Source organism: Grampus griseus (genome assembly GCF_964374135.1).
Source record: "Grampus griseus genome assembly, chromosome: 10".
Classification (NCBI taxonomy): Eukaryota; Metazoa; Chordata; class Mammalia; order Artiodactyla; family Delphinidae; genus Grampus; species Grampus griseus.
In genome coordinates, this window is record NC_139004.1 from 67,094,814 (window position 1) to 67,116,923 (window position 22,110).

At 37.7% G+C, this 22,110-nt stretch overlaps 1 protein-coding gene across 1 annotated transcript in view; it reads left to right on the forward strand.

Annotated features, from left to right (window-relative positions):
- The window catches only part of DOCK3 (dedicator of cytokinesis 3), a gene marked incomplete at both ends in the record, with an annotated part of 411,675 nt that overhangs the window by 230,926 nt on the left and 158,639 nt on the right, over window positions 1–22,110 (forward strand). The window lies entirely within an intron of this gene.

A 22,110-nucleotide genomic window follows, 5' to 3' on the forward strand; every position in this document is an offset into this window, starting at 1 on the left:
AATGCAGGAAGCCCTGGGCTCTGCTTTCCTGCATGTGGGATGGAGAGGGCTCACAAGGAAGTAGGCTTATGTTGTCCTGTTTGAGGGCAGCCCCAGCCCTCATTGTCCGCCTAGCCCCGTAAAAGGAAGAGCATATTCTGGACAAAAGGGAAAGTTGGCCTGACTCTATCATTCTTCTTTGACTTGGATTGAAGGAGAAGCCACAGAAAGGGGCTGACATGCAGTAGACTGTGTGTCTTAACAGAGCAATGAGACCCTTAAGCATGAGCAACTGCAGTAGTGTTTTTCCCCTTGAAAGGTAGGGAGAAATCAAGGAGACATTCTAGGCTTCTCTTCCTCTAGATGTCAGCAAGGCTCTAAAAGGGTGAGAAGACCTTTGTAGCCAACTTGGAATTTTAGGGAGCCCTGGCTTTTCTCTGTGATTATCTTCCAGGTGTGGCAGAGAGAAAATAAATCTTGGGATACTTTTATGTTGCATGGGAACTTTCTGTGTTAAGACTGCTTTATGGGTTGTTGTTGTTTTACTTAAGATTTGAAAATAACTTACTTTTCTAATTGCGTGCTACATGTGGGAAGATTTTAAATGGAAGTTGTAACAGAGTACAAAAAGAAAGCAGTTAATTTATATGTTCCACAGTGCCTCTAGTCTTGACTATCCCACCCTGCCCCCCCGCCAAATTAAAGCACTGTGCTTCACTTTGGCATAGGAGTAAAATGATATACTCACTGATGAGGGCATGTGGGTTTTCCTTGTCACCAGTGGCTCACAGTATGTGCTTCTAGGAAAGCTGTGGTGGTGAAGGCAACTACAGCTGCTGCACATAGGCAAGACTATAGGCCAGGGCTGCATGGATGTAGATTCTGACTGCTCTTGTTTTTCTACTAGACCAGAGGTTTGTAAACTTTCTTATTTACATTTGTGTGTGGAAGAGTCCTTTTTCTTCAAGCTAAATTTTATAAGAAAGTTCAATAAATGAAACAGATAAAATAGAACTACTCTGCTGATGAAAGGGGAAATAACAGGAATCTCACAATGTCCCTGCCCCTACGTAGTAAGTACCCTGTGGAACCTCTGAAAGTACATGGGTTACAGTTTGAAAACCAGAGCACACTGTTTTGTCATCTCTGAGTGCCAGGGACTATGTCTTCTCTCTCCATGATCCTAGCACCACACACAGTGCCTGTGCCCAGTACATTCTTTATCGGACTTAATGCACAGAGAAGATGCAAGCCCAGTACAGGCACCCCATTGCTCTGGTTTGTAATTCATGCAGGATCATCAGTCCATGCAGTTGTTTTATCTTTGGACTTATTGTTTATAATTTAGTCTCAAGAAACAATAAAACATTTTAAAAGAAGAAATGTAAAAAAAAATTTTTATAGAGTTGCTGGAAATGATTAGGTCATTTAAAATCCCTACATATTAGAGAACTATACAACCTTCACATTCACATAATAAAACTGTAAGATTCTTAGTTGAAAATGTACACTTTCTTTAGTTTTAAGAGTGAATTAACAAGTAGAATTTTAGACATAGGTTTAACCAATAAATATTCTTTCTTCTTTCCATTAGGATTTGTGTAGTGTGTAAGCCCTTAAAAATTTTAGGTCATTGAGCTGGTATTATCAGATAATTATGCTTTCATTATGATTAATTATCAAATTGGTCGCATATTACTTTTTTGAAGCAGTTGTCAGAAGTCACAAAAGATTAGGGGGATGTATTACATCAGGTGCACAGAGAATAGATACAGAGCAATCGGTTTAATTGTTTCTTCTCCTCAAGATAACTCCTTGAGTGACTGTTTTTCCAGTCAAATATTTGTAGTCTGGCCTCCAATCAAATGGTGCTAGTCTAGTGTTCAGTATTGCCAGGACACACTCAACCTCTGTGCCAAAGAACACATGTGAGCGGGGGAACAAGCTAAAGAGAAGACCAGCTATTTCTCTACTCTAAGTCTTATTGCTGATTCCACAGGCAAACCTAGAAGGGCTAAAGTGAATGACAAATTGCCAACCCACATCATGCATTCTGATATATTTTGACTGATGAGTATTAGATGATCTGCTGGAGGGCAGAAGCAGCAGCTGGCAGGGCCTTGGTAGCTCTATTTTTTTGTTTCATTTCATCATTCCAAACAGAATCATAAATACTTAGCCTTGAAATCTAAATCTCTAATTAAGACCTCTCCCCTGAGCTTCAGGTCTCATTTCCTTTTTTCTACCAGACATATGCCCTTAGATGTCCTTCAGACATCCATCAACATTTCTAACCTGCATTCATTTTCTATCCTCACACATATACTTCCTCCTTAAATCAAGTGAAAGGCATTTGCTCAGAGATCCATATCAGAAACTTAGGAGTCCTCTTAGGCTCCTCCCTCTCTATCTCCATCCCTTCTCAGTTAATCACTATATCTTATTAACTTCTATCTCCTAATGCCAATCAAATCACTACCCTCACTTTATCCTCACTGTCACCCCAGATCCTTCACATTTCTCCCCAGATGTAGACTCCCTGAATCTGTCTTCCTACCCTGAGTTATCTTCCACACCACCACCGTACTTCTCTTTTAAAAATACAAACTGTTCATGTCAGCTCCCACTTAGGCTAAAAGCCCTTGTTACTTAGCATGGCATAAAAGGCCCAGCATGATATAATTCTGCCTGTTTCTCTAACCTTATTTCATGCATCCTATTTTACTCCTGATGACTTATTTGGCTTTTTCTAAACATGCCTTGCTCTTTCATGCCTCTCTACCTTTGTTGGCTTGGTAAACTCCTGTTCATTCTTTACAACTCAACTTTATGAAACCTTCCTCATTCTGTTTATAAGTAGAATCAGCCCTGGGGCTTCATTGTGCACATTATGTCACCCTGTACCTAGCTTTATCCCATTACCAGATATTATACTGTAATTATACACATGCATATAGATTTCCCCCACTGGAATGGGAGCTTCCTCGTGTGTTTTTTGGACCATTTTCTCCCCAGTGCTAACCACAGGACTTTGGATATTGGAGCATTAAATAAATAGTTATTGAGTGAATGAATGAATAAATCCATCTATCAAATAAGTACCAGTCAGTCTCCTGTGAATCAAGAAATTTTCATTTAATTGAACAGTTTAGCAAGCATTTGCTGAGGTTTTCTTGTTTGTGGGCCCCTGTAATACCTGCTAGGGATTTAGAGTTAAAAAAAGAAATGTCCCTGCCCCTGAGGAGGTCTGAACAGGGTATTACAGAATTCCTAAAAGATGTGAAACATGTTATTCCCAATTTTAAGTACCAAACAAGCTGAGTGGAAAAGTAAGATGGGCAGATGTCTTATTGACATGTGGCAAGACTTTAAGCACAATAAGAAGTCAGGGAGGTAAATGTAAAATATTTGGCTGATGGGAAGCAGCAGCACAGCACAGGGAGATCGGCTCGGTGCTTTGCCATGACCTAAAAGGGTGGGATAGAGAGGATGGGAGGGAGGCTCAAGAGGGAGGGGATATGGGGACATGTGTATGCATATGGCTCATTCGCTTTGTTGTGCAACATTAACACGGTATTGTGAAGCAATTATACTCCAATAAAGATGTATTAAAAAAAAAAAAAGTCAAGGAGGGACTTCCCTGGCGGTCCAGTGGTTAAGACTTTGCCTTCCAATGCAGGGGGTGCAGGTTCGATCCCTGGTTGGGGAGCTAAGATCCCACATGCCTCGCGGCCAAAAAACCAGAACATAAAACAGAAGCAGCATTGTAACAAACTCAGCAAAGACTTTCAAAATAGTCCACATCAAAAACAAAAAATCTTTTAAAAATCTTCAGGGAAAAACAAACAAAAAATACAACCTATTAAGATAGAAACTTTTATAGAGCTTTTTAAGCTGAAAAAAATGAGAAGTCCTATCCAAATCCTGGTTGTTTTATATATTTTTTCTAATCAGTTACATTTCAGACTTTGCTTCATATTTAGGATTAAATTGTATGGTTTGGGAAAGAAAGACAGTCAGCTTTGCAATGATATACTGGGAGAGATGACTTATCCTGTCATGGTGAGCTGGATCAGTTGTCACCAGGGTTTTGAATTCAACATTTGAAGAAATATTTTTTTTAAGAGGAAAAGAAGTCAGGGAAGAAAAGGGTCATTGAGAGACTGAGAAGACCTCAAGGGCTCTTGGAGAAAATGAAAGTAGTTGAAAAACAGTGGCCAGGATCCAGATAAGGTATTAACTCATTTGTTCAACAGATATTTATTAAGCATCTACCAAGTATTGCGTTAGGTGCTAGGGACACTGAGGTGAGCAAGAGAGAGATCTGCTTGTCTTCCTGGAGCTTATGATCTAGTAGAGAAACTAACTGTTTCTAGTAGAGAGACCATTAGACACATGATCACATGAATAAGCACATAGTTTAAAAATTGTCATAAGTGCTATAAAGGAAAATCATGCAGTGTGCTGTGAAACCTCATGTAGATTGGAGTGCAGGGAAGGGAGCTCTTATGGCATCCAAACTAAGGCTTAAAGTATGAGTAAGAAAAAAAGAGTGGATAACATGATCTAGGCAGAAGAAGGTCTAGATGCAGGGAAAAACTTTGTACATTCAGAAAACTGGGAGGTAGTCATTGCTGGGGGAATATAATGAGTGAGGGAAGGGAAGGATATCACAAGAGGCAGTCACAAGAAGAGATAGTCAGGGACCAGATTATGCGGGGCCTTACAGCCATAGAAAGATTTTGGATTTTATTTTAAGTTCAAGAAGAGGAGATATTCAAGTATGAAAAGTAGCAAAAGCAAAAGCTTGAGTTAGAAATAATAAAGACATGAATGCATGTGTGCAGGAAATTGGAAGAGGCTATTAGAGCTAGGAAAAAGTTTATGTTGACAGTAAACTCGAAGTCTTGAATCTGTTTCTTACCCATCTTTGTTCATAGCTCCTTGAACAAAGAAAGAGCTCAGTAAATGGTCAGAAAACAAGTACGAATACAAGATTGAATAGGTTGGAGATAGCCCTGAAAACCCTGTAGACTGATTGAGACTTGATGTATTAGATAAACTGTTCTCAGTCCTTGAATGGGGGACTGCCATGTTGAACATGGTGATTTGGGATTATCCCAGTGGCAATATATAGGTTAAACTGGAAAATGGATGAGATGAGTTAGGAGCTGTTGCCGATATGAGTTGATAAGGCCTCAGGATAAGGGGACTAGTACTAAGATTAGAGAAGAAAGGGCATCTTACCATATAAGATGTGGTCCCAGACTCATCACCTCTATAATTTAATTTCCTATCATTTCCCACCTTGATCACTCTACTTTACAATGACCTCCTTGCTATGCCCTAAAATCATAACACGTGTTCCTACCTTAGGGCCTTTCTTTGCACATGCTGTCTCCTGGATAGCCTCATGGTTCTTGCATCCTGACCTTCTTCAGGTTTTTCCTCAAATATCACCCTCTCAGGCTTTTCCTGGCCACCCTGTCTAGAACTGAAACCATCATTACCATCATCTCCCACATACACATGCATACTCTCAATCCTTTCCTTGCTTTATATTTCCCAAGCATTTATTACCATCTAGCATACTAAATAGTTTAATTATTTACCTTTTTTATTGTCTGTGTCTCATCACTGGGCTGCAAGCACCGTGAGAACAGAGGTATTTTTCTCTTTTTTCTTTATTTTTTTAATTGAAGTATAGTTCATTTACAATATTTTTTTAGTTTCAAGTGTACAGCAAAGTGATTCAGTTAAACACACATATATATTCCTTTTTAGATTATTTTCCATTATAGGTTATTATAAGATGTTGAGTATAGTTCCCTGTGCTATATAGTAGGTCATTGTTATTTACCTATTTTATATGAGAACAGAAATTTTTTTATCTTATTCACTAGCAAATCCCTTGAACCTAAGAGAATATTAGCATTTGGTAGGTACTGAAGTTACTTATTGAATGAATAAGTAGTCAACTAGGTATAGCAACAAACTTAGTTATTCCTCTTATCTCTTTTCTCTCTCTCTCTTTTTAAAACATGTAACTCAATGTTTTTCTACCTTGGAGGCAAGGAGAGTGGTACTATAATTATTGAATCCAGCCAAGTGAAAGAAATGTTGAGTTCATTTTGGGCTATGTTGAGTTTGAAGTGATAGCTATACAAACCACATGCTGTATAGTGGGGGCATCTGGGATGCAGGTAAGGTGTCACAGATGAAGATAAGAATTTTCTTAGGGATAGTTCCTGTGTGCAGAAACAAAGCTATCCAAACCTATTTAAATAGCATGTGAGAAGAGCAGAGGGCAAAACACAGGGAATATTTCAGTCATTAGGAAAACATTTTATGCACCTAACATGCAGCATGCTGTCAGGTAATATAAGAGTTCATTAAAAAAGCAATTTGTTGCATCTGACCCTTGCTACAACCTAAGAAGGGGCACAGTGCCTAGTGGAAAAAAAAAAAAGAGTTCATTTAAGATTGGGGAAAAAATGCCAGTAAAGGAGAAAACACAATTGAACAAAGCTGAAGGTATACACTTTTTTATTTCAAAATATATTACAGAGCTACAGTAATTAAAATAGGATGGTACTGGCACAAAAACAGACACGTAGACCTATGGAACAGCACAGAGAACCCAGAAATAAACCCACACATGTCCAGTCAACTGATCTTTGACAAAGGTGCCAAGAATACACAATGAGGAAAGAATAGTGTCTGAAATAAATGGTGGTGGGAAAGCTGGATATCCATATGGAAAAGAGTGAAATTTTACCCTTACACTGTACACAAAAATCGACTCAAAATAGATTAAAGACTTAATGTAAGACCTGAAACCATAAAACTCCTAGAAGAAAACACAGGAAAAATGTTTATTGACATTGGCCTTGACAATGATTTTTTGGCTACAACACTGAAAGCATAAACAAAAGCAAAAATAGACAAGTGAGATTACATCAAACTAAAACACTTCATTCTGAACAGCAAAGGAAACAATCAACAAAATGAAGGCAGCCTATGAAATGGGAGAAAATTTTTGCAAACCAAAATAATATCCAAATCAGATAAGGAGTTAATACCCAAAATATATAGAGAACAAATAAAATTTAATAACATAAAAACAAACAATCCAATTTTATAACTGGCAGGAGAACTAAACAGACATTTTTCCAAAGAGGGCATCAAAGTGGCCAAGAGGAACATGAAACAATGCTCAACATCATTAATCATCAGGGAGAAGCAAATAAAAACCAAAATGAGATATCATCTCCCACCTGTTAGAATGGCTCAAGGATGTGGTGAAAAGGGAACCCTTAAATACTGTTGGTGGAAATGTAAATTAATCCAGCCACTATGGAAAACAATATAGAGGTTCCTCAAAAATTAAAAATAGATCTACCATATGATCCAGCAGTTCCACTTCTGGGTATATACTCAAAGGAAATAAAAGTGGGATTTTTTTCAATAAAAGTTAATTTTTAAAAAAGTGGGATTTTGATAAGATATATGCATACCCATGTTTATCACAGCATTATTTACAGTAGTCAAGGTACGGAAACAACCCCAATGCCTATCAGTAGATGAATGGATAAAAAGATGTGTTGTATATACACAATGGAATATTATTCAGCCATGAGAAAGGAGAATATCCTGCCATTTTCAACAATAAGGATGAAACTTGAGCACATTATGCTAAGTGAGTTAAGTCAGACAGAGAAAGTATTATATCACTTGTATGTGGAATCTAAAAAAGTCAAACCTGTGAAAAAACAGAGTAAAATGGTGGTTACCAGGAGATGGAGGAGCAGGGGTGGGGGATAAAATTGGTGGTGTTTAAGGGTATGAACTTATAAGAAGTAGTAAATAAGCCATGGGGATTTAAACACAGTATAATTAATAAAGGACAATAATATTGCACCATAATGATATAATATGCTAAATATTTCTTCAGTGGTAATCATATTACAATATATAAATGTATCAAAGTAACACACTGTATACCTTAAGTTTATAAAATGTATCATGTCAAATTTATCTAATTTTTTAAAAAAGATAAATGTTGGGGAGTATGTGGAGAAAAGGAAACTTTTATTTTTACATCTTTATTAGAGTATAATTGCTTTACAATGGTGTGTTAGTTTCTGCTTTATAACAAAGTGAATCAGTTATACATATACATATGTTCCCATATCTCTTCCCTCTTGCGTCTCCCTCCCTCCCACCCTCCCTATCCTACCCCTCCAGGCGGTCACAAAGCACCGAGCTGATCTCCCTGTGCTATGCGGCTGCTTCCCACTAGCTATCTACCTCACGTTTGGTAGTGTATATATATGTCCATGCGTACACTGTTGGTAATGTAAACTGATGCAGCCACTATGGAAAACAGTATGGAGGCTCCTCAAAAAAAAAAGAAAATAGATGTATCATATGATCCAGCAATCCCACTTCTGGGAATATATCCAAAGGAATTGAAATCAGGATCTCAAAGAGATAGCTGCAGTCCCATGTTCACTGCAGCATTATTTACAACAGCCAAACAAGGAAGCAACCTCAGTGTCTATTGGTGAGTGAATGCATAAATAAAATGTAGCATATACATAAAATGGGATATTGTTTAGCCTTTAAAAAGAGGGAAACTCTGCCATTTGCAACAAGATGGGTGAACTTTGAGGGTATTGTGCTTCATGAAACAAGCCAGACATAGAAGGACAAATAATACATAATACCGCTTATATGAGGAATCTAAAATAGTCAGACTCAAAGGAGGAGAGAGTAAAATGATGGTTGCCAGAGCCTAGGGAGAGGGGAAAATGGGGAGATATTAGTTAAGGGTAGTACAAACTTTCATTTATAGCAGGTGAATAAATTCTAGAGATCTACTATATGGCATGGTGCCTACAGTTAGCAATACTGTATTGCACACTTAAAAATTTGCTAAGAGTTTAGATCTTTTGTTAAGTATTCTCATTTCACACTATAAGTAGATGATGATAATAATAGAATGGGAAGAAACTTTTGGAGATGATGAATATGTTTATGACTTAGACATAACATTGTGGTGATGGGTTCAGAGGTGTATATTTATCTCCAAACTCATCCAGTTGTATACATTAAATATATATAGCTTTTTATTTGTCAATTGTACCTCAGTAAAGTGGTTTTAAAAAAAGAAATGCTGGGAGATGTGAATTTTCCTAGCAAGTGTTCACCTAATATAAATGCAAGACTTACTAAAATGTATATGTATTTTCTGTATCATCACATAACGAGTATGACAAACATTATGCAGATTTGCCCCACTTATGCTCTGAAACAGAATTTTCTAAGACAATCTATAATAACATTATAGGCAAATAAAATTGTCTTTTTTTGAAGTTAAAAAAAAAGAAGAAATTACTCTCCTGTTTGTTTTTTAATGACATTTATCACCTTCTACATTCTACATAGTTTAGTCATTTATTGTGCTTATCACTTATTATCTGTTTCCTCATTTTGTGTTTCCTGGACAGAGAGGGATGTATTTTGTTCACTAAGGTACTCAAGTGCCTGGAACAGTGCTTGTCACCTAGTAAGTGCTCAATAAGTGTTTGTTGAATAAATGAGTGTAACTATCCAGAATGTTGCAAAGAGATAAAAAGGAGATGAAAAATATGAAAGAGAAATTAAGGAACATGGAGGATAGAATGAGAGAGGGTAATAAACATCTAATTAGAATCACAGACAGAGAAAAGAAAAAAAAGGAGAAGATATACACCAAGAGATAATGGCTGATAATTTTTCATCACTGATGAAAGACAAGAAGATACAAATATAAAGCTACTTATTTGCTTTTGCTCTCACAGGATTCCTCTTTGGGAGCAATGTACTCTCTGACTGTTGTCAGAGGCAAGCCAAGGTTGTTAAATAGAACTTGTCCTCATTTCCATCACTTCACTCTATGGTAGTGGTAAATTTACGACATCCAAGGTGGGCCAAAATGCTTTACAATTTTTAAAAAAATTTTTTTCCTTTTTAAAAAATAATTTTTCTGGCTGCTTTGGGTCTTCGTTGCTGCGCACGGGCTTTCTCTAGTTGTGGCGAGCAGTGCTTCTCAGTGCGGTGGCTTCTCTTGTTGCGGAGCACGGGCTCTAGGCCTGCGGGCTCAGTAGTTGTGGCTCATGGGCTTTAGAGTGCAGGCTCGGTAGTTGTGGCACACGGGCTTAGTTGCTCCGCAGCATGTGGGATCTTCCTGGACCAGGCTCAAACCCGTGTCCCCTGCGTTGGCAGGCGGATTCTTAACCACTATGCCACCAGAGAAGTCCCCCAAAAGCTTGTATTCTTAACAAATATAGTATAACTTGGGAAAAGACATGAAGCCCACTGATGGTTTATGGTATCTTGATAAAAGAAGGTTTCACCACCAACAGCAACAAAAACACATTTAAACTATTTGACTTTTGAAAACACTATAGCACATAGATTCAGTTACATTTTGAATGAAAAAAAATAAAGGTATTCACAGAATAAATCCTTAGATTCTCTAACCCAATTTAGAGTCACATGTGAATTTAAATACTGTCAAGGACTGCCATTGACAGAGCACCCTTATGGAAGAGTCATGGTATAGCTGTTCCTTTGGCTGCTTCCAAATACTGGCCTTTGTGGGCAGCTGCCCAAACATTGCCTGAGAGTTTGTCAGCAAACGGATGACTTCATGTGCCCCTTAATTTTTTGATTGAAGTATAGTAGATTTACGTTTCAGGTGTACAGCAAAGTGATTCAGTTGTATATATTTATATATATTCTTTTTTTTTAATAAGATATTGGATATAGTTCCCTGTGCTGTACTTGTTTTTTTTTAATCTATTTTATATATAGTAGTGTGTATCTGTTAATCCCAAATCCTAATTTATCCCTCCCTTCCCTTGCTCCTTTGGTAACCATAAGTTTGTTTTCTGTGTCTGTGAGTCTATTTCTGTTTTGTACATCAGTTCATTTGTATCATTTTTCTAGGTTCCACAAAAAAGTGATACCATATGATATTTGTCTTTCTCTGACTTAGTTCACTTCATATTATCATCTCTAGGTCCATCCATGTTGCTGCAAATGGCATTATTTCATTCTTTTTTATGGCTGAGTAGTATTCCATTGTGTGTGTGTGTGCGTATATATGTGTGTGTGTGTGTATATATATGTATATATATATATATACACATATATATATACACACCACACCTTCTTTATCCATTCATCTGTCAGTGGACATTTAGGTTGCTTCTATGTGCTGCTGTGCCCCTCAATTTTGCTGCACATCTCCTCCACGTTTACACTCTGGTTGTCAACAAACCAGGTCATTGGCAAATTGCCGGCCCCCAAATAAAGAAAAACAAATGAATTATGTTTTCAGTTTAGGATGCTAGAAAAAGAAGAAGTAAACTTAAAGAAAGTAGAAGAAGAAAAATAATATAATTATAGAACTTAAAGAAATAAACAATAGATAGAGCAGAAACTAACACAACATTGTAAATCAACTATACTCCAATAAAAATTGAAATAAAAAAAGAAACAATAGAAAGGATCAATAAAATAAAAACTGATTCTCTGAAAAAAGAAACTTTAAAAAAGTAGACACACCAGTAGCAAGAGTAATCGAGAAAAAAGATAAACTATAAATACTAAAAATTATATGGAAAACATTTTTAAATTGAGGTAAGATTCACGTAACATAAAATTAACCATTTTAAAGTAAACAGTTGAGTGGCATTTACTATATTCACAATGTTGTTCAACCACCACCTCTGTCTAGATCCAAAACATCATCACCCCAAAAGGAAGCCATGAACCTGATGAACAGTTGTTCCTCATTCTCCTCCCCACCCCACCCCTCTCCCTAGCCCCTGACAGCAGCCATTCTCATTCCATCACTGTGGATATATCTATTCTGGATATTTCATGTAAATGGAATCATACAATGTGTGACCTTTTACATCTGAATTATTTCACTTGTCATAATGTTTTTAAGGTTTACTCATGTTGTAGCATGCATCAGTACCTCATTTCTTTATATGGCTGAATAATACTTCATCTTATGGACATGCCACAATTTGTTTATCCATCCATTCGTTGGTAGGCAGTTATGCTGTTTCTACCTTTTGGCTATAGTGAATAGTGCTACTATGAACATGTATGTATGTGTACTTGTTTGAATGCCTGTCTTCTATTTTTTTAGGTATATATCTAAGAGTGGAGCTGCTGAATTATACAGTAATTCTATGTTTAGCTTTTGAGGAACTGCCAAACTGTTTTCCATAGCAGCTGAACCATTTTACATTCCTGCCAGCAATATATGAGGGTTCCAGTTTATGCACATCCTCATCAGTGCTTGCTATTTTCTGGGGGTTTTCCCCATTGTGGTTTGATTTGCATTTTCATGATGACGAATGACGTGAGCATCTTGTCATGTGTTTGTTGACCATTTGTGTATCTTCCTTGGAGAAATGTGTAGTCAAGTTCTTTGCCCATTTTTAATTGGATTATTTGTTTGTCTTTTTGTTCAGTTGTAAAAGTTCTTTATATTTCCTAGATACTAAACCCTTATCAGAGATACGATTTCCAAATATTTTTTTCTTCCTGTAGGTTGTTTTTTTTCTCTTTCTTGGTGATGTTGGTGCACAACACTTTTTAATTTTGATGAAGCCTACAGTATCAGTTTTTTCTTTTGTTGCTTGTGCTTTTGGTATCATAGAACACATTTTTAAAATTGTGTATGTATACTATGACCAATCTGATACCAATAAACTTGTGCTCATATGTATAAGAATGTTACTTTTGTAATAGCAAATATTTTAAGGCAGTCTAAGTGTTCATAAGAAGAGAAATGACTAGATAAATAATAGTGTAACCTTTGAAAAAATTGAGGTGAAAATAAGTGAGACAGGGACTGAATTAGGTTTCTATTGTTGCATAACAAATTACAACAAATTTAATGGATTTTAAAATTTCCCATCTTTTAGTTCATAGTTCTGTAGGTTAGAAGGCATTTCTGGGTTCTTTGTTCACGATATCACAAGGCTGAAATCAAAGTGTCAACTGGGCTGTGTTTTAATTTAAAAGCTCTAGGGGAAAATTTGCTTCCAAGTTCATTGGTTGTTGTTGGCAGGATTCAGTTTCTTACAGTTGTGGGACTGAGGTTCAGTTTCCTTGCTGGCTGTCAGCTGAGAGCTGCTCTTATCTCCTAAAGGCCACCTGCCTTTCTTGCTATGTAGCCCCCTCCATCTTCAGGTTAGCAATAGTGCAGTGAATCCTTTCCATGCCGTGAATCTCTTACTTCCTTTTCTGCAATTAGTGGGAGAAAATTTGTCACTTTTAAAGGACTCATGGGGTTAGGTCAGGCTCACCCACATAATCTCCCTGTTTTATGGTCAACTGTGCCATATAACATAACCTAATTATGGGATTAAAAGTCACCATACTTACAGTCCCAGGGATTATACAACCCTGGGATTATTGGGGGGGGAAATTTAGGGGACCATTTTAGAATTCTGCCTACAACAGAGACTATTTCTAAATACATAATTTCTATACATTTCTAAATACATATATTTCTATATATGAAAGAAAGTTAATGAGATATTGTTCAGTGAAAACAGCAAGTTTACAACTGTATGTATAGTATTATTTTGTGGGGAAAAACTACATACATCTATATGTGTATAATGTATATTTGTATTATAATTATTAATTTTTTAAAAGACTAAAATTTTTAAAAATAATCCTTGAACTGACAGATATTTGATGTTTTGGTAGTAATTCTTTTTTTAAAGTAGCTGGCAACAATCTTAAGGGAAAGACAGTTATAAAAAAATATAGCAGGGCTTCCCTGGTGGCGCAGTGGTTGAGAGTCCGCCTGCCGATGCAGGGGACACGGGTTCGTGCCCCGGTTTGGGAAGATCCCACATGCCGCGGAGCGGCTGGGCCCGTGAGACATGGCCACTGAGCCTGTGAGTCCGGAGCCTGTGCTCCGCAACGGGAGAAGCCACAGCAGTGAGAGGCCCGCATACCGGGGGGGAAAAAAAAAAAAATATATATATATATATATATATATATATATATATATATATATATCTCAAATATTGGTTTTGCCGTATGAGGAGAAAAATAAGAAAAAAAATTTCTCAGTTATACTTCTCCCCTTCTTCAAGCCTTCTGGCTTGGCAATCCAGAATAAACATCTGCTTGCTTTTGAGTGATAATGGAGTAAGAAGAGGACAAAGCCTATAAATGGCTAGAATTTTAAATGTCCTTTATATTTTTTCCCTAATATCATGAATTCCCTTCTATAAGGAACTCATTGCCTTTGTTAAAAAATATTTTTCTATTAAGAAAAAGAAAGAAAATATTTTTCTGTATACACATTATGAGTGTTAACTGTTATCTTAATCTATTTAATAATTACCTCCTCAAAATCGTATAAAGAATATTCTTTTAGAAAAGAATTTGTGTTTTGATCTTTATTTGCTTCTATATGGATACTGTTATCTTTTATGTGAATTTCCTTTTTCACAGGAGGAGTATTATTGTTTAACTAATTTTCTCTATGCTACTGGTGTGCCTGTTAATATGCTTGATTCTCTCGCTGGCCCTCTACATATTTAGCAGAGTGCTCTAAAGCCTCTGGGTGCTAGTGATTGATTTTATCACTCAACCGGCTTTCCCTAAGGAGTCTTCAGTATGCCAGGTTTTTCTCCTAGGCCTTGGGAATACAAAGTTGCCCTCAGAAACTTAACCTCTCTTGATTATCATGTGAAAGCACTTTACGTTAGCCATCTTTTCATGGATTCTGTGTAAAGCAAGCCAAAAGCCTCATTTCTAATTCTCCTGGAGTTTAGTCAGCATTCAAAATACCCTTGCGTAGAATGAACTTTTTCTTGAAAATCAGCTGCCTCTGTAATTGAAATAGAGGGTTCTGCCTGAGAGGCAAGCTTTCTACCCAAAAGAGATAATCTGCCTCTGAAAATCTCAGGTACCCCTAGAGAGAAATTTTCTTTTAAAATGATGGCAGAGAACTTTGTTAATTAAATCAAACAATTTTTCTTTTCTCTGCAAAAGAGGTCATGTCTTACAATGCAACTGGAGCTTATTTGTGGGAGCTCAGGCAGCCAGTGAAGGACCTGCACATCAGTCTTGGTCCTTCCACTCAGGGCCCCAAAGTTACACAGGTATGGTCTAACCTGTCTTAACTTTGTCTGGGACATAGACTCCAGCCCACTACCCAACATTCCCCCAAGGATTTTCTGTCACTCCCAGCAGGAATAAGAGAAGCTAATACCCTGACTCTGGTGATTATCAACATCACTTTCTTTTCCTACCCTGCTCTCATTGTCAATATGCATACCTTCCCTGGAAATTACAAAGATCTAGAGAAATTAAAAATTAGCTCACTCTCTCACACAAAGAAAGCCCGGAACGTGTGCCCTATGGATAGAGAAGCCAACGCGTGAATATTTAAGTGAAACCGTTTATAATCTATTGTCTTATAAGTTTTCTCTTTTAAGAATATATCTTTCTAATATAACACAAAACTGAAAATATAGACAGAATGAATGCAAATGCAGTTTAAAGCTAAATATATTTCATTTCAGTGCCCAGGCTAACTCAACATGTTTCTACATACATGCCCAAGGTATCATATCTTGCTCTGAAACATTACAGTGAAAATCTGCTTAGAGATAGACAAGTTGAAACTTTCATTTTAGATATGTACCTTGGCCTGTGGTTAATGTGTCTTTTTTCATCTGAGAATAAGGTCAGAAATTGCTCTTCTGTATGTGCCATCGTTTCATTATGTTCAGAGTCTAAGTATCAGGCTGGGGAAATTTTTTAATACAATGTCCTACAGAGTCGGGACAAAAACAGTAAAAGAAGTGGTCAGGCTTCTTTAAGAAGTTCTTTGTTTACAAGAAATTTGCTTTCTACTCTGTCTAGACCATGACACACAGTGCAAAGTAGAATAGAATAATGCTACTGACAGAAGTTTGGAAAAATCCTCTGCCTAGAAAGGAGTGTGGAAAATTACGGGTATCAGAGGTAGAAGTTATAGTGGATTGATATAGTCAGATGTTTATTTTTCACCTATTATGTGCTCCCATTGGTATAGGCTCTAGAGACATGGCAGTGAGGAAAACACACAAAAATTCCTGTCCTTGTGAAACTTGTATTCTGGTAGGGGGAGTCAATCAATAAATATAACAAAGAGTAAATTGTAGAGTGTATGGAGGGATAAATGATATAGAATAGAAAAAGTTAAAGTATGAAGGAGGATTTGCTATTTTGAATAAGGTGTTCAGGGTAGGCCTTACTGAGCAGGTGAACATACCATGGGGCTATCTTCCAGGGGAGAGACCTTTTTTCTACCATCTTCTCATCCTTGGATCTCAAAATGACTTCCAAATTAATGAGGTGGACCAAGGGATGAAATTACAACCAGCCTTCTCACCCCTGGTCACTTAAAGATAAATTAGGAAACTAGATAGGAGGCCTTTGCAGTAATCCAAATGGGAGATGATGATGGTTTGGACTTGGGCTTTTTTTTTTTTTTGAGGTAGAACTGTGCTGGTTTCATTTCTGGTATGGTGGAGTGACCTCCTAACAGGCCAGCCCTCCAACACTTAACTGTTAACAGTGGGTAAAATCCAGAAAAACAGCCATGTTAGGGTTCTGCTGAATGAACAGAAGCAGCAGATTTTGGAGGGGTAAAAACTTGGAGAAAGGGACCAACACAGGGTGAGTGTCCTGTTTTTGTGGTTTTGGTCAGAGCTGTACTCTCAACATAGCATGGGGTAGCTAAAACTCTAATAGAAGCCTGCCATATTTTTAGCCTGAGGAACCAAGAGATGGAGCTTGGGGCTTGAAGGGAATCCTGGGAAAGATAGAGCAGGAGATGGAGAATCCCAGATGTTATATATCACCTCTGCCCATGTCACTGGCTGATCCCTGAATCACACATATGCAGGACAAACTCAAAGCAGCTAGCAACTAAGACTAAAAGAAAACTGAGGGACTTCCCTGGTGGCGCAGTGGATAGGACTCCACGCTCCCAATGCAGGGGGGCTAGGTTTGATCCCTGGTCTGGGCACTGGATCCCACGTGCATGCTGCAACTGAGGAGCCTGCCTGCCGCAACTAAAGACAACTAAGACCTGGTGCAACCAAGTAAATAAATAAATATTTTAAAAAATAAAGAAAGAAAAGAAGAGAAAACTGAAGTTTAACCTGCCATCAGTCACAGGAGAAACAGATTACAGATTAAGTCTAACCAAGTTAATTTCCTATTAAAACAAAAATACTAACTGACCCTCTTCAGAAGACTGTAAGAGAATCCAGTGTCTCCACAGCATAACAACTACAATGTCCAGAGTACAATCCAAAATTATGGGACATACAAAGAACATGGAAAATATGACCCAATCTGAGGGGAAAAGACAGTCAACAGAAGCCAACCCTGAGGTAACTCAGATGTTGAAATTATCAGACAAGGATTTTAAAGGAGCTATTATAACATGTTCAGTGAATGAAAAGATAGTAAAAATCTCAACAGAAAAATAGGAAATACTTCTTAATACCAAATGAAATTTTAGAACTGAAAAATACAGCATTTATATTAGTGATATCAGGAATAAAAATATCACCAGATGAGATTAATTGAACCATGAAATGATAGTAGAGAGAATCTTTGAATTTGAATATCAATATAAGTTATCCAATCTAAAGAAAGAAAAATATTAAAGCCAAACTTAATCAACAAAGCCTTAGGGTTACAGTTTCAAAAGGCCCATATTGGAATTTCAGAAGGAAAAGAGAGAAAGAATGGGGCAAAAAAAAAATTTAAAGAAATGATGGCATGTAACTTCCCAAATTTTGTGAAAGACATAAACTTACATATTCAAGAAGCCTGTCAAACACCAAACAGATTAAATATGACACATCGTAGTCTAACCAGAATTCTTAAAAGTAGCTAGTAAAAAATGACACATTGCATGCATGGGAACAACAGTCAAGTGATCATGGGCTTTTTATCAGAAACTGCGGAGTCCAGAACATAATAGGAGAATATCTTTAAACATCTTTAAAGTATCTTTAAAGAAGATACTTTGTTCATCTTTAAAGAAGGACAAACAAACACAAAGTTACATATTTAATGAAAAAAATCTTTCAAGAATGAAGACAAAATAAAGACATTTTCAGATAAAGGAAAACTAAGAGAATTTGTCACCAGCAGAATTGCACTTTAAGACTTGCTAATGGAAGTTCTCCAGGCTAAAAAAAGAATCAGAGGGAAGCTCAGATCCTCAGAAATGAATGAAGAACATTGGAAATGGTAAATATATGGATAAATATAAAAGACTGTTTGTCTCTTTATTTAAAAAATACATGACTGTGTAAAATAAAAATACCATTTCCGGGCTTCCCTGGTGGCGCAGTGGTTGAGAGTCCGCCTGCCGATGCAGGGGACACAGGTTCGTGCCCTTGTCCGGGAAGATCCCACATGCCGCGGAGCAGCTAGGCCCGTGAGCCATGGCTGCTGAGCCTGCACGCCCGGAGCCTGTGCTCCGCAATGGGAGAGGCCACAACAGTGAGAGGCCTGCGTACCGCAAAAAAACAAAACAAAACCATTTCCTTTTTAAAAAAATTTTATTTATTTTGACTGTGTTGGGTCTTCGTTGCTGCGCGCGGGCTTTCTCTAGTTGCAGCGATCGGGGGCTACTCTTTGTTGCGGTGCGCAGGCTTCTCATTGTGGTGACTTCTGTTGCGGAGCACGAGCTCTAGGTGCACGGGCTTCAGTAGTTGGGGCACGTGGCCTTAGTTGCTCCGCAGCATGTGGGATCTTCCCAGACCAGGGCTCGAACCCGTGTCCCCTGCATTGGCAGGTGGATTATTAACCACTGAGCTGCCAGGGAAGCCCCCAAAATACCATTTTCTTGAGGGTATTCTAACGTATATACATGTTGTACATATGACAACTATAGCAGAAAGGATGGGGAAGGTGTTAATTTAACCTCTGCAGTTGCAAGGTTTCTACATTTTTTGAAAAAATGGGAAAATATTAACTTGAAATTGACTGTGAGAAGTTAAGGATGTGTAAAATAATGCAAAGAGATACAGCTAAAAAGTCAGTAGATAAATGGAATTCTAAAATCTACCCAATAACAGAAGATTCCTGAACTGTTTTGGTTCTTTCTTTCCTCACATTCTAAAGTACATGTTCATAGTGTCTGAGGAGCCAAATCCACACTAAGAGAGTATGATTTCAGGTATCATTCAAAACGGTAATGAATTGCCTCAGTGGCTAAATTTAATTAGTCTTTCTTAGAAAATTGCTATACAGTAGAGATCAAAATTATCAAGACAGCAGAGAAGGGCTTCCCTGGTGGCGCAGTGGTTGGAAGGATTCATTCCAACCATCCTGATCCAACAGATCATTTAACTGCTTTTGTCTTCTCAAATACAACTACTGCAGATGGCAGTCTGCTAAAAACCAGTAGACAGTGTCTACCAGAGATGTCAGAGGCCAGGTTGGGATATCCACTGATCACCACTAAGGGCTTTAGTAGTGATCAAAATTATTCAGACACCTGTTAAAGACAGGCAGACTTTATTCAGGACCATTGCAATAGGTATAAGGACCACTACAGTACAGCCTGTCAGTAGAGGAGGGAGATTGGGCTCAACCGTGACTACAATAAGAGAAAGTCGGAATTTATAAACAAAGAGCAGGGTACGAGTTAGTGGGTTGACAGTTACTAAAAAGAAACATCAGGGGTTGGGGGGATTCTGACTAGACCAACCTAACAGGATTCTTGCTGAAGGCAGGCCAAGGTGATCAGACGTCACTTGAGGGTGATGGGGAGAGTCTGACTGATAGAGGAGGGTCAGATATTGAAGGTGGAGGATTCTGGCTAAACCAATGTAGCAGCGTTCTTGCTAAAATTAGATAACGCAGAGAAGGACATTGGACTCTAAAAGTTCAGGTGTAGTTGAAAAACTCAGAGGAGCCTGACTAGAGTTTGGGCAAGGAGAGAATCTGTCAGCTTCCTTCTCAAAATGTACAGTCTGATTTTGGCCAAAGAATGTCTGACCTAGTACCTGTTGTGTTCCTGATCAAGAGAATCCCTGCCCTCAGAGAAGCACAACTGGCAAATGTGTAAACAAGACAGCTTCAGGTACTACTACAGCTAAGGAGACTGCTTTGTAAGAGGAAATTCCATAGCCCTGAGTATTCTGTGAAGGCTTTTTGAGACAGGTGATGAACAAAGCTTGGGGAAATAATCTGTCAGGAAGCATTTAAAGGTGTGAGAATGGAAGTCCCATGATTCAGTGAACTGACAGTAGGCTAACAGCCCTTTCTTCCAGAGAGGTGCATAGACTTTTCTGTGCAAGGGGACTTCTACTTTTCAGACACATGTAGTGCCAGCTAGGGCCTGCTCTTTTCTTAGGCTATTGAAGGTTCCCTTCTTCTTGCTGCTCTTGCCAACTCTGATACCAACACAAACTAACTTCTTTTATCATTCTAAATCTCAGATTTGCAAGTACAACTTAAGATGTTCCAGAATAGTGGATGAAAGAAAATATGAAAAGATGAAAGAAAATACTGGATTGAAGTTTGCTGTTCCTTTCAAAAAGCTTTATTGTTGTTAAAATATATTTAGCTGGGAGAGATTTTAACTAATATGTGTTTCTCTGGAAACCAGATGATTAGAGAAACAGCTTAACTGTAAGACCTGTGGCTGCTGTCCTTAGAGTCACAATCCTGATGGATCTCTGAGGCTACGTGTCCTGAGACACAACTTAGAGCGATTGGAAGTGTTTCTGTCAGAACTAGAGGCATTTCCTCACAAACTAGGGGTTATTTTCTCTGCCTTCACAAAGCAATGTAAAATATCTGCCTGGATTGATATCTGAAGTTATTAGAGATCATCTCAAGACAGACCAAGATTTTAAAAATGAAATCTTTGAATCCTCACATGGAAGTGGAAAAACACTAGGTGCTAGATTCTGTCAGCAGATCAGTCAGTGCATCAAGATTGTGTTTTGAAGGATGTGTTATGTGCTGTTTAAAAGCAAACAGTTGAGACTCATGAGAGAGAATGGAAAACTGAGCATTGGATGTGTAGGCTTAGTGTCCATGGAGCAAGATGAATGGCTGTTGTTAGGGTAACTAGAAATCAGACACAAAGGAAGAGAAGAAATAGTGGAGAAATAGCACAAATGGGGAACTCTGAGACTGATTTGATCCTTTGCAGTATGTGGGAACCAGGAAAGTCCACACTTGGACTTACTAGACAAAGCTAAATGGTATGAGAGGAAAATGAAAATTTAGAATTTCAAATTCAAAATATAAACAGTTACAAGTTTTAAGAAAATCAGTTCTTTAGTAGAAAACAGTAGAGAATATTTTGTCACAACACTCCTGTGTAAACTTACTTTATCTTAATATGGCATCTAAAGATGTGGCTGCTGCTTTCTGAGGGAACACTGCAAGTAGCTTTCCCTCTGAGCACGTTTAGAGCAGAGACTCATGTGGAAATAGATCCTGCTAGTAGTTTACCTTGAACTCAATTATTATTAACACTCCTAGCACCTTCCCCCAAAAGCCATATTACACTTTATATGGACTCTTCAAATCAAAGTTGTAAAACTCTATTAAATATCTACCTGATTGTTACCCTTCAGTTTTGAACCTAAACACATTAAAAAGTAGGTTTTTCTTTCAAGGGCTTTTAATGGAAAATAGAAATATTTCGGTACCTCAAGACAGAATGGAGAGACACACCTAGCAGATTATTATATCAGTGATAATGAAGACCCAGGAACTGGAGCCTGGGCTGAGATGTGTATAGAGTGAAGTGGATGAGATGCTCGTTCAGAAGAAGGGAACAGAACAGAGAAGAGAGATTCTAGCATCTGGAAAAATGAAAGCAAAGTTAGTTTATAAGTTTCACAGGAAAACAAGTCTTACAGTCATCCCTTGTTTATTGGACAAAAATATTATCCTCCTTTATTATCCACTTTTTCCAGACTTAGCTCTAATTACTTTTTGGAGTGACTGTTGAGTGTATGTTCAGGCCATTAACCACAGGAGGAAATACAAAAG